The sequence below is a fragment of the Meriones unguiculatus genome, chromosome 17, assembly GCF_030254825.1.
Source record: "Meriones unguiculatus strain TT.TT164.6M chromosome 17, Bangor_MerUng_6.1, whole genome shotgun sequence".
NCBI classification, from domain to species: Eukaryota; Metazoa; Chordata; class Mammalia; order Rodentia; family Muridae; genus Meriones; species Meriones unguiculatus.
Genome location: NC_083364.1, coordinates 17,447,788 through 17,459,135, shown reverse-complemented (window position 1 = coordinate 17,459,135; position 11,348 = coordinate 17,447,788).

The following is an 11,348-nucleotide window of genomic DNA, read 5'->3' as shown; positions in this document are numbered from 1 at the left end:
AAAAAGGTCAACAGGGTTGGGAGTGGGAGAGATGGCTCAATGGTTAGAGCACCTGCTGCTCTTGCAGAGGGCCCAGGTCTGGTTCCTAGAGCCACACCAGGCTCACAACCACCCGGAAGTCCAGTTACAGAGGAACCAATGCCCCCTTCTGTCCCCTGGCGGTACTACACCCATGTGCACAGACACATAAAACTATTCAAAACATGACCGCAGCAGACACGGTTCTGTCGCTGACGTTTGTCCCCGCAGCATTTCTGCATGTCATACCTATATCGGACTCTGTGTTTGTGCACACCTGCGACTTCAGCGCTTGAGAGGCAGTGGCCGGAGGATGGCTATGCGTTTGAGGCTAGCCTGGGCTACAGAGTAAAGGCTGTTTCTAGTTTTTAGAGAACAAACTTAGTAAAAGAAACAAACAGATAAACATGCTATTAAAGACACAAAAAAGTGGGGCTGGAGAGATGGCTCAGAGGTTAAGAGCGCCAGCTGCTCTTACAGAGGTCCTGAATTCAATTCCCAGCAACCACATGGCGGCTCACAACCATCTATAGTGAGATCTGGTGGGCAGGCAGAAGGTTGTATAAATAATGAATAAATCTTTAAAAAAAAAAATAAAAAGACACAAAAAGGTTGACAAGATGGCTCAGGGGATAAAGGCACTTGCAGCCAGGCCTAATGAGCTGAGTTCCCTGACCCAAAGTGGGAAAGGAGGCCCTGCCCTCTGCAGGCTGTCCTCTGACCCCAGCGCACAAGCAGGCGGCTCTCCTGGAGGAGGCACGCTCGGGCCCCGGCTTTCCCTCAGTGCTCTCTGGGAAGCCCACTCCACACAGAATGGTGCTACTTTTTCTTTTCTGATCTCATCTCTTCCGTGTGGACGAGGCTGGCCCCAAACTCATAACCTAATCAGCACAAAGCCACTTATTTTCACTTCATTTGCTGAGTGTGGTGGCGCAAACCTTCAATCCCGGCACTCAGAGAGGCAGGAGTGACAGGCCAGTGAGGGTTCCAGCAGGAGGCCCTGCCTCAAAAAAAGAAAAGAAAGGAAAAGAAAGAAAGAAGAAAAACAGTAATCATTTTATTTCATTCTGAAGCAGGGCCTCATGTAGCCCAGGCTGGCCCTTGGACTCCTGACCCTCCTGCCTCCACCTCCGGAGCGTGGGCGTGACAGGCATGTGCCACCATATCCCTGACACTCACGTGGGCCCGGCTGGGTTGTCACTCAGCTAATTCTGGCATCTCCAAGCTGAGCCCAAGCCAAAGCATCACATCCCGAAGGGAACCCGTCTCTGCTTGAAATGGCCACTCTGAACCACACCCACATGGCCACCGCACACACAGCAGAGGGGACAGGGCTGTGGCCCGGCCGGGACAACACTCAGGGTTTTATTCTTACACTTGCTCTTCTGGAGGGGAAAAGAAACAAACCGTCTTTCTGAATCACTCACCGAGGGACAGAGGCCATAAAGACGCATTGAACAATGAGGTCCCTGCCTCGGGTTGCAGGGGGGACCTCACGCTGGTCACACACACACACACACACACACACACACAGCTTGCTTGCTCCTTCCCTGAAGTCACCACCTGGCTCTGCCTAGTGTCTCCATTCACAGAGGACTCGCTGCCATTGACCCTGAGCACAGAGGTGCCATTCAGCACTCTCTCTCCACAGTAATTGCCCGGGGACTGCCCTGGCTGTAAGACACAGCCCCAAATGGGACAGATCCGACTCTGTGAACTCGGAGAGACCTGAGCCAGAGAGACCAGGCTACCAAGGACTGCTTCACGGGAGCCGGGCGTGGTGGCATATTCATTCCAGCTCTCGGGAAGCTGAGGCAGGGGAATTCCTGTAACTTCCGGACAAGCCTGGGCTACCACGTCAGACACTGTCACCAAAACTTAGGGGGCAGGTGGCCGCAGGCTGTGACCAGCTCTGGACCAGAACAGGGGTTCGAAGCTCCGGCTTAGAGGCCCAATCTCACCCAACACCTGGTCAGCAAGGTTTGTTGGGGGTACACGATGGTCCTCTGAAGGGGAGTGTTTGTCCTGGAGGACGTCTCCCCGAGATGCAAAAACATCCCAAAGCTTCTGCGACCCACCTGTACGGAGGGTCTTGCAGGGAACACTCCCATTCAGGCAGTGACCCCAGTGAGCGTGCAGGTCGCCTAAGCCCCGCTCTGCGGGCTCCGCTCGTGGTCTGTGGTGGTGCCCTGTCCGGGAGACTGCCCCCCCCGACTCCCCAGAGAATGCTCACTGAACAGGTGGGTCACTGAGCTCTGAGCCTACAGCACCTGAAAAGAGCAAAGGACTCTCCAGAGCAGCGAGCGAAAACCCGCAGACCGTGCCGGGAGCCTGTGTTTAAAGTGGTTATTAGGGATGTAAGAGACGCCTGGGTGGTTAGAGCATTGGCCGTTCTTGCAGACAACCTGGTTCCGGTCCCAGCACCCACACGGCGGCTCATGTGACTCCAGTTCCAGGGATCCCGACGCCCCTTCTGGCCTCCTGGGCATCAGAGATGCACATAGCCCACAGACATGCTTTCAGGCAAAACGCTCATACACATAAAACCAAAAAAAAAATAAAATAAAATAAATAAAGCTTACATTTAAAAAAAAAATTAAAAGGGGCTGGAGAGACGGCTCAGAGGTTAAGAACACTGGCTGCTCTTCCACAGGTCCTGAGTTCAATTCCCAGCAACTGCATGGTGGCTCACAACTATCTATAATGTGATCTGATGCCCTCTTCCGGTGCGCAGGCGGAGTGCTCTATAAATAATAAACAAACAAACAAATATTTTTTAAAAAAGTAAAAAAAGCCGGCCTCGATGGCTCACGCCTGTGATCCCAGCACTCGGGAGGCAGAGGCAGGTGGATCTCTGCGAGTTTGAGGCTAGCCTGGTCTACAAAGAGAGTCCAGGACAGAGAAAGCCTGTCTCAAACCAAAACAAAACAAAACAAAAATTAAAAATAAGCCCAGCGGGTAGGAGTTTGGGCGAGGGCGCTCACTGCAAGCCCGGAGGCCTGGGTTTGATCCCGGGACCTGCCTGGTGGGACCCCAGCCGCTGCACGCTGTCCTCTGACCGCTCAGCCTCCTTGGCACACTGCCCCACGAGCACCCCCCCCCCGACACACACACGCACAAGTAAACACAGAATGAAAAGAAAACTTTAAAAGCCAGGCACGGCAGCAGACTCCCTCAACGCCAGCCACTGAGAGGTGAAGGCAGGAAGACCAAGAGTTCTAGGTCACCCTCATCCACAAAGCAAGCCTGAGGTCAGCCTGGTCTACGCGAGAGCCTGTCTCAGAACAAAACAATGTTTGGGGGGGGGCGGAGGGAGGAAGGAACGAGGCCAGACTCACAGACACCAGAACCTGAACTATGAAGAGACAGAGGTGTAGAATGTGAGGGAGGTCTGGGAGCCATGCAGCCAACAGCCACCCCACTGGGGGATACACCGGCTTGTTTCTGTCCAGAAAAACCCTGTGCCCGCAGCGCCAGGAGCGGGCATCAGTGGCCAGGCAAGGAAGCTTCAGAGCGGCGCCCAAGCTGATCCCTAACAGACACACGGCAGAGTGTGGCTGCTCGGGCCAAAGCTGGCCGGGGCCTCCGGGAGCCCATGGAGACGGCATCCCAGAAGCAGGGAGGCCTGGCACAGACAGAGCAAAAACCCAGCTGGCCACATCTCTCTTTGAACCGGAGAAGACTGTAGAAGCCAGAAGCCTTTGCCAGCCTCTCCCGGGGTGGCCCTTGAATGGCATTTTTGTGAGGGGTTGGGGTAGGGAGGCCTGGGGCCTCTGACGCCGTCCTCGCTGGCTGCTTTTTTATTTTCTTGCTTGTTTTGTCTCATTTGACGGACTGTAGGTCTGCAGCAGAGGGCAGCCGGCCTTTGTGATTCCTGAGACTCCAGAACTCTGTGACCTCAGGCGCCCACTGCCACGCTCAGCTCAAAGTGGGTTTTGTTGTTTTCAAGTCAGGGTCTCTCTGTGTAGCCCTGGAACTGGCTCTGTAGACCAGGCTGGCCTCCAACTCAGAGATCTGCCTGCTTCTGCCTCCCTGAGTGCTGGTACTAAAGGTGTGCGCCAACACACACGCACGCACGCACGCACGCACGCACGCACGCACGCACGCACGCACGCACCGCCCGCCAGGCTGAGGGATCCCTGTGTTAAAATCTAAAGTCAAGCGGTGGAAGACAGGAGAGACAGCTCAGCAATTGGGAGCGATGGCTCCTCTGCCAAAGGACCTTCTTAGAGTTTTGAGCACCCGAAGTGGGCGGCTCAGGACCACTGGTAACTCCAGCTCTCTGAGGTCCTCCTCGGGCTCCTGCCCTTTGCACAACCTTCTCCGCCCCACAAACACACACGTGGCTTAAGATAAAGCTTTTTAAAACAAAATAAGGCGGAGAGCGGCCGGGAAGACCCTTGGAGTCAACCTACAGCACCCTGGTCACACACACACTCCAAGGCGAAGTCACGGCAGCCACAACTTTCATCCCAACCCTTGGGAGAGCAAGGCTGGGGGATTGATGTGAGTCAAGGGCAGGCTGGCTTAGGGCGAGGGCCATATATTGGGGCCAGGGAGGCGGCTCAGCAAACAAATGCACCTGTGGCCCAAGGTGACGGCTGGAGCTCCATCCCCAGGAGACAGACAGGTACCCAGGGCTGCCCCTGACCTGCACACATGCTTACAAGCAAAAGAAAAGAAACGGATTTGACGACGGAGCTGAGGCTGCAGCTGCCCCCTCCCCTCCCCTCCCCTGCCACCCATGGCCTGAGCGTCACTTTGTCTCTCTGGCTGCATGGAGGCAGTTTTTTTCCCTGACAAGTGGATATTTAAACTTCAGAGAATGATGCAAGATAGAAGATTCTGGAAGATTCTCCAAGCTGATAATCTCAGGCTCCAAAACTATTTTCTATAATGGGAAGGTAGGCAATTAAGCGGAATGAAAACAGAAGCCACTGCTGTTTGAAGGTGGCCTTGGGCCAGAGAGCCCCAGACACGCCTTTCCAAAGCCACAGAAAGGCAAAGTTGTCAGCCGCCTGAGGGAGATGGGAGGACATCCCAGACACACTGACCCATAACTCAGCGGCTGGAGAATTCTGCTCTCCGAAGTCCAAGGATGGCCAAGAAAAGCTTCCAAAGGCTCCTCTAAGGTCCAGACCACAGCTAACTAGAGACAAATCACAAGTGGTCAGATTGGCATCTGAGCCTGGGCAGTGGGCGTCTCTGCTGGACCCTGGCATAATCTGGGAAGCAGAAGGGGCTCAGGAGACTGAAGCATGAGGATCGTGAGCTTGAGGCCAGCCACGGCTGCAGAAAAGCCTGGGGCGTGCTCACCCATCACGCATGAAGCCCATAATAAAACATGGAGCGGCACACGCCTGTCTTCCCAGCACCCGGGAGGGTGGAGGCAAAGGAATGCGTGGTCATCCTCAGACAGCTACAGGGAGGCCTGCCTGGTCTCATGTCTGAGACCCTTTCTCCAAAAAGAAGAATTAAACAAGAGACTCAGCTGTGAGCTGGAGAGACGGCTCAGAGGGTAGGAGCACTGGCTGCTCTTCCAGAGGTCCTGAGTTCAATTCCCAGCACCCACACGGTGGCTCACAACCATCTGTAACGTGATCTGATGCCCTCTTTTGGCCTGCAGGTGTACATGCAGGCAGAACACTGTATACATAGTAAATCTTTAGAAAAAAATAAAATAAAAGACTCAGCTGTCATTTCAGCTAGTGGCAATGAGATGGCCCTGAGTATCGCCAGCTACCATGGTCACCCAAGCTATCCATCCCAACCTGAACCTCTAAGCCACGACATCTGGTTGACCTCTTCTTCACCTAACTGTATTAGTGACCAGGGGTTGGGAATGAACCGGGGGCGGGGGGGGAGAGGAATGCCTGAGGCTGGAGGCCTGGGGACCGAGCTGTGACCCTGAACTCAGGGTGCCTTCAGTTTCCAGCCTCCTGGGCATGGCAGGGGAGTCTCAGCTTCCGGCCAGCTTGTCCTCCATGCCACCCTAACACTTGGCAGTGCCGGTTCTCCACAGAGTGGAGCAAGAGGAAAAACAAGGAGCCTGAGACAGGATGCAAGGTCTTGGTCACAAAGACACCAGACACTGCTGGGAGTAAGCGGTGCAGGATGCCAGCCCAGCACTCGGAGGTCCTAATGCTGCGGTCTGGGGTCCAGGCAGCAGGGGGGTCTGGCCTGCCTGTGCTCCCAGCCCTCAACGCGGGAGTGCGGGCAGCTCTTTGAGCACACTTCTGGCCCTGTTCTAACCTCTTACTCTGAGACAGACTCTCACTCTAGCCTTGAACTTGAGAAGCTGGGGTGACAGGCCAGGCTGCCAGCACGCTTACCCCTCCCTGTCCTTTCTCCTCAGCTCCAGCCGCCCCCGCCCCCATCCCCCGCCCTGTCCTGGCCCCAATCGTGAAGGAAATCACTCAGCAAGCATAAGAGAAACTCAATCAGCTTGCTCTTTTTCTATCTCTCTTTTTGTCTCTGGCAGTTTTTTTGTTAGTCTTGCAAGGGAAGAGATGTTTGGGAGAAGGCATTGATGTGACCTCTGGAGTTCTGTCAGGACTATAATATGCCCAGAAGAAAGAGAAGCTGCTGCTGGTGTGGAAGGCACAGGCAGCCTCGAAACAGGGCGGGGGGAGGGGATGGCAAAGCTTAGAGGCTCAAAATGGAGCTAAGACACCCACAGCTCCGGGAAAGCATCTATGTGGAGCCTAAATTCACCAGGGGACTCGCTGCCAGGGCCAGAGTTCTGCCTTCCTGTCCCTGTCCCTAACCCGGGCTCCGTAGCTATATCTCTATTTCTCTCTGTGTCCGTCTGTCCCTGCCTGACTCTGTGTCTCGCTTCTGTGTCTCGCTTCTGTCTCTTTCTGTGTCTGTCTGTCCCCCCTCTCACACTCAACAGCCCCACCTGGCCTCAGGATCATCAGAGGGGAGCCCAGAGTCCTGCTCTGGCTCCTGAGAGAGGCAGATGGGACAGGTGTGGATGGAATCCGGCCACCCTGCACCCTCCCTGGCCAGCGCCAAGCTTCCCACACTGTGGCTGGAGACACAAGAGTGTCCTCCGCATGTCGCCACACTGCGTCCTGGGCTCGGCTCAGTGGGGACACTATGGGAGACCAGGATGAGGCAAATCCGCATACACTGCCTCTCGTCAGCCTCGCAGGCGCACATCACCAACGGTGCCATGACCCCAAAACCCCACACAGCTGTGCCCAGCTGTCCATGGCCACAGATGCAGTCCTGTGGATACAGGAGAAACACTCCACACAGCCACACGCCAGCCACTGCCCAGCCCTCTCGTGGCCACGGGTGCAGCCACACAGGAACACACAGTCACCTCTATCCTCGAGCGTACTCATAGCCAGCCTGGGCCGACTCCAGCCCGGAATGGCGTGTGGCATTTGGAGGCCAGCAAGGAGGTGCCCAGCACTTGCCAAGCCCCATCTCTGCTGACGGGGTTCGGGAGCCCCCAAGTAACTGGATGATTGGGGGAAGGAGGTGAGCGAGCCCAGCCCTCAGGAGACCCAGAACACAGCCTCTGTTAGGACTCACCCATGGGTGCCACGAGTGAGTTCTGATCGGATCCAGCGCAAAGCGCTGGCCCCAGGCAGCCATTGTCCACACACAGCCCCCAGCAGACATTAAAACACGCCCAGGGCTCCCTTAATGTCCCACCCTCCGTGAAGGCCCTCCATGGTCCCCTTCTCTCCTGAGACAGAATCTTACTGTCACCCTGGCTGACCTGGAACTCAGAGATCCACCTGCCTCTGCCTCCAGAGTGCTGGGATTAAAGGTGTGCACCCCACATCTGGCTCCCCAACTCACCAGAAGGGCCCCCTTTCCCTGCACCCACCGAAGGGGTCTCCTGGAAAGCTGGGGTGTGGATGGGGAGGTTTGGACGGGTGGGGTCCCTGGTCCCCCTCCGAGCCGCATCTGTGCACCCTGAGAGCCCTGACCTAGCTCCATTTGCTCAGCCCTGGCTGCTCCCAGCCTGCTCCCAAGCTTGCTGCCTGCACAGCCAGGGAAGCCTTCACCGGGTAGCCCAGCTTTCCACCCTTCGCTCAGTCACACACCCTGGAGCTTTGCAAACTACACATTCCATCTTCCCAAGGGAAATCTGAACCCCGAGGGGCTCCAGCTCACCGAGCTCCCGCCTTCCAGCCCAGCAGAGAGAGCCTCCCAGAGACAGCGGGACATCTGGGAGGCAGAGCGAGCTGGGCTTGCGGGGAAGGGCGGGGCCTCCCGCAGGTAGGAGTTCCCCGGGCGGGCGGAGTACCACCCTCTCGGTGGCCACACACCCCAAGCCCCTTGTCCTTTGGTCAGGGACCTGCCCTACTGACTGCACCAGAGGTTGGGGTTGGGGTTGGGTGCTGTCCACACGGGCAGGAAGGGAGCCTGGAATCAAGTCTGGGCTTGTCTAAAAGGGTGGGGCCCTGATCAGCTGGGTGGGCTTCCTGGGCTTCATGAAAGATCGAATTGGCAGGCAAGGGATGAGGGACAGAGGACGGAGCCTGAGGATTCTAGGGTCCCCTTTAGGCAATAGGCAGGATTGAGCTGAGTGTTCTCTTTCTCTCTCTCTCTCTGTCTCTCTGTATCTCTCTCTCCTGGAAGGGTAGCCCCAATGGTCTTCAAACTCACTTTCTAGCCATGGATGACCTTGAACTTCTGATTCTCCTGCCTTCACCTTCCGAGTGCTGGGGTGACAGGCACTCAGTACTGGGGAAAGACCCCAGGGTGCCTGATGCCAGGTGAGCTCTCTGGCAACTGAGCACCCTAAATTGTTTTGTCTGTTTGAGCAGAGTCTCATCATGTAGTCCTGGTTCTCCAGAACTCCCTATGTAGATCAGGCTGGCCTGGAAATCACAGAGATTCTCCTGCCTCTGTCCCCCAAATGCTGGGGTTAAAGGTGTGTGCCACAATACCCCGGGGATTTTTGTAGATTAAAAAAACCAAACAGCTGAGTGTGGTGGCATCCACTGTGATCCCAGCACTCAGGAGGCAGAGGCAGGCAGATCTCTGTGAGTTCCAGATCAGCCTGGTCTACAGCATGAGTCCAGGACAGCCAAGACTACACAGAGAAACCCTGCCTCGAAAAACCAAAAACCAAACCAAACCAAACCAAAACCAATGTGTGTGTACATGCCATGGGCACCTAACCCCCCTGGAGCTGGAGTTACAGGCAGCTGTGAGCTTCCCAACACCAACACGGATGCTGGGAACTGAACTCAGGACGTCCGAAGGAGCAGCAACCAACCCTGGGCTGAGTTCCACCCATCCATCCCTGACCTGTCTGCTCAGAGATGCCCTCCAGGGCTAAATCAGAGCAGCCATGTCCAGCCATCCTTTCCCCTGGGGCTGAGGAGCTGAACGCTGGCCTCGTATCTGTGCAGCATGAGCGCATCTTCCCTCCCAGGATCACTTCCTCCATCCCTTCATCGATTGGTGGGAGAAGCTCTCTGCCTCCTCTGTGATTTATTTGAGGGAGCCGTGCGCAGGGCTGGAACAGGGGCGTCCCTGAACCCTCCCCAGGTGAGGCACTGTGGCCTCCTCTCCCCTTGGCTGGCAGCCATGCCCCTGCTTCAAACACTACATCCTGGCTCTAGCTTCACCCATGCCCCACGTGCCTTGCTGGCTGCAGAGAGGTCCAGCTGATGGATGACGTTGTGCGCCTGGCTCGTGATGACGACACGGCACAGTAGTTGAGAGCGGGCAGGTGTGACCCCCTAGAGCTGGGCTCCAAACCCCATCAATCCGAAGTCTCCAGGGAGGCGGCGTCAGCTCGCTTCACAGGGAACAGCTTGCTGCCTCGCAGCTGTGGCGCTCACTTTAGAACCCGATGCCCTGGACTTCCTTTTCTTTTCGTAATTTATTTTTATTTTACTTGCATTGGTGTCAGATCCCCTGGACTGTTACAGACAGTTGCGAGCTGCCATGTAACTGCTCTTACACCGAGTCCAGGTCCTCTGGAGGAGCAGCTAGTGGCCTGCCCTTGGCTTCTTAAGAGCCCACGAAATCCTGCCAATAGAAAACAAGTCCCCCAAGCCCTGATAACCTCAAGGCTGCCACACCCACACTCTCTAGCTGGGCACCTGTCCCTTAAGTGACTCCAGGGTGGCCTCCTCCCGAGGAGACGTGGGTCTCGTTCTGCTTCATCAGGCTGAGTCCTGGGACCCAGGCGGTTCTGGGACTCACCTAAGGTACACCTGCAACCAGAGAGGAGCTCCCAGCCCCAGGTGCTCCCCGGGTAAAGGCTGAGCAGGACAGATGGATGCTTCAATGCATGTATTTGCAGGTGGGTGGGTGGGTGGTCCCACCATGAAACAGGGACCACGGACAGGGCAGGGAGGCCTCACTGCGAAGTGTGCCCGTGCGGAAACACTCCTGCCGGTAAGTTAACACGCCAGCACGGTGCAGCGTCTGCGCACGGTGGAGCATTCCTCAGCCGTGGGGAAGAACAAAGGAATATATGCACTTCCGGGTCAGAACCCCAAAGACTGCAAACAACATCTCACACATTACAGCCATGTCCATAGCTGCACAGGTCACAGCAGCTGAGGGGCAGGAGCAGCTGTGTGCCCAACACAGATGGTGGGTGGATGGGTGGATGGGTGGGTGGATGGATGGATGGATGGGTGGGTGGGTGGATGGATGGATGGATGGGTGGGTGGGTGGGTGGATGGATGGATGGATGGTGGGTGGGTGGGTGGATGGATGGATGGGTGGGTAGATGGGTGGGTGGATGGATGGATGGTGGGTGGGGGGGTGGATGGATGGATGGTGGGTGGGGGGGTGGGTGGATGGATGGATGGTGGGTGGGTGGGTGGGTGGGTGGATAGGTGGACTCTGACCTAAATAAGCTTTTCTTTCGATTTTTCAAGACAGGGTTTCTCTGTGTAGCCCTGGCTGTCCTGAAACCCAGTCTGTAGACCAGGCTAGCCTCAAACTCTCAGAGAGCCTCCTGCCTCAGCTGTGTTAAAGCTGGGATTAAAGGCGTGAGCCACCACAGCACAGTTGTGTTTTGTTTAAGACAGCCTCCCCACACAGCGCTGCCACACAGCCCAGGCTGGCCGTGAACCCAGAGGCTCCTGCCTGCCTGTGCTTCATCCTGGCTGGGGCTGTCTTCCTGACTGGATACTAGGCTGCTCGGCAGGAGTTGGGGAGCACATACACAGCTGGTCTCCACACACTGAAGACATTCCCTTCGTGCGAAGGGAAGCAGGGCTCAGGGGTGACAAGTGGTGAGGAGAGCTGGGCTCCAAGGTCTGCGCTCTCCCACTGCAGGCGCCATCAGGGCTGACAGCCAGGCTCCAGCCACTCTCCAAAGACAGGAGGCCGGA